A 2,379-nucleotide genomic window follows, 5' to 3' on the forward strand; every position below is an offset into this window, starting at 1 on the left:
AGAGTTTCCAGGACATGGTATGAGTTAAATAATAAACCAGCAGCTACTTTGTACTGAACTGCTCTTCTTTACTAGATTCTATTGTCAGAGAAGAGCTTTGCTCTCACCATACTATACACTATAGGCTTAACCTTAGATGCTCAGGCTGGCACAAACAGTATACAATGAGCCGGGACAATATAAATGCACTGGTAAATATGTAATCATTCCAGGAATACACATCACTTTATTAGAAGAAATTAAAGTTTGGACTTTTTTTTACACTTTTAATTGAAGTCGCTTTCCCAAAACTGCATAAAAAATACAATAATGGGCGAAGTATTATTGTCAGGAAGTTGAAATGATGACACTAGTAGGCACAATGTAGGGACCAAATCAGAGAGACGTTCATTGTGCTATGAGAGGTAATCATTTACAAGGGACAAACAAACTTCTATGGGGTTCATGTATAAAATCTGGTGCAATGAATAGAGTTGATCATAGCAAAAAATTGGATCTTACTTTTCTGGTGCAGTTTACAAAATGAGACATCTAAATGGTCTCTGCAGTATTCGCAACACCACCTTACATCACTTTTAATAAGTAACTTATGCAATCAGACCATTGTAAATTTGTGGCTCTAGGAAAAGCAGAGAATAAATTTTTAGTAAAGTTGATCATTTTGTAAAATAACTGTAATATTGTGCACTGTAATTTAAAATAATTTGTGGGTAATGGACTGTGGGGGGAATATTCCAACTCTGGAAAATCTTGTAGTCCTAATCAAGATGGGCAGCACGGTGGCCTAGTGGTTAGCACTTCTGCCTTACAGCACTGGGGTCATGAGTTAGATTCCCGACCATGGCCTTATCTGTATGGAGTTTGTATGTTCTCACCGTGGTTGCGTGGGTTTCCTCCGGGTGCTCCGGTTTCCTCACACCCTCCAAAAACATTCTAGTAGGTTAATTGGCTGCTATCAAGAATTTACCCTAGTCTGTCTGTGTGTGAGTGTGGCTATATTAAGGAATTTAGACTGGGGCAAGGACTGATGTGAATGAGTTCTCTGTACAGCGCTGCGGAATTAGTGGCGCTATATAAATAAATGATGATGATGATGATAATTAGTTGGAACGCTTCACGAATTTGTGTGTCATCCTTGCGCAGGGGCCATGCTAATCTTCTCAGTATCGTTCCAATTTTAGTATATGTGCTGATGAAGCGAGCACATATACTAAAGGTTAGGGGAGTTAGTTATGAGAGCTGCAAATCCCCGATCCCGAATGCACTGCACTACTAGTACATACATTTATGTGGGACATATACAGTAACTGTATATCATAGGAAACATCACTGCTAATGGTGTGAAAAATCTGTTTCGAATCACTAACTTTTTTGTTGATATTTAGAACTTTGTCAGAGGAAATTATTTTGCAAACCTGGCAACTCTAAAACTGTCTCCGAGGAGTGAAGCAGTTAAGGGTTTTCCAGGAACGAAAGAACCTTCTGGTTAGCATTAAGAACTACTTTATATTAGCATATTTTGCTAATAGGTGCGCCAGCATCCCATGGTTGCAAAGTTAAAGTGTAAAATGACACCTGTACAGTTATTAGATTGTCCAAACCAGGTAAATTGCTATAATCACCCCAGGGGTTGGATGGAGAGGTGTGAAAAAGCCTTTTTAACATGATTAAGGGAGTTAGTGCAAACCCTGGAGATTTGGATCAGAGATAATTGCATCATTATTTAAAACGATTTGTAGACCGTATCTAATAGAGACCAGCGTGAGGTTTACATTTAAAGGGGCAGTCCTGTGCAGGACCAGACTGATTTGTAAATTCAATTAATAAAATATAATTTTACAAAGGAACAACTTGATCAGTTAAATATTTCAGAAATGTGGATTTTTAAATATACAGACCTGTTCTGCTTAACTTTTCCCCCAACTTTCACTATTAGTCAGGTAAATACGTGTCCGTATCTGAATTCACAATATTTTAATCTAATATTAAGTCTGACCAAGAAAGAAGTGCCCATGGTTTTCAAGGAGAAATGCCTATTCACTTTGACATGTGCAGCCTTCACTTTAGAGCCTTTCACTGCGTGTCACAGGAATCTGTGTGCACGTGTGTGTTTGTGTGTTTTTTTATCTGTAAAGCAGACATAATTATTACTGATTTACACTTTAGGTATTTGTTACAAAGCGCTTTCTGCACGTTGGAATTAAAAGCATTTTTCAAAACTGTTCTGCATTTTGCACTTCTCACCAGCAAAATTCACTTGAAGGGCCTGGTTCATTAAGGAGAGCGAAGCATAAAAAAGGAGTAACTTTGCACCTAGGCAAAGCCATGTTGCATTTGCGGTGGAGGTAAATTTAAAATGTGGGGACAGATTAATAGTTC

At 38.0% G+C, this 2,379-nt stretch overlaps 1 non-coding gene across 1 annotated transcript; it reads right to left on the reverse strand.

Moving 5' to 3' along the window:
- Window positions 1-1,098: 1,098 nt before the first annotated feature.
- LOC142141829 (U6 spliceosomal RNA) lies at window positions 1,099-1,205 on the reverse strand. The gene has a single exon (XR_012688868.1). It is a non-coding gene; the product is annotated as a U6 spliceosomal RNA (small nuclear RNA).
- Between the last annotated feature and the right edge of the window lie 1,174 nt (window positions 1,206-2,379).

This window comes from Mixophyes fleayi, chromosome 2 (genome assembly GCF_038048845.1).
Source record: "Mixophyes fleayi isolate aMixFle1 chromosome 2, aMixFle1.hap1, whole genome shotgun sequence".
Taxonomy (NCBI): Eukaryota; Metazoa; Chordata; class Amphibia; order Anura; family Limnodynastidae; genus Mixophyes; species Mixophyes fleayi.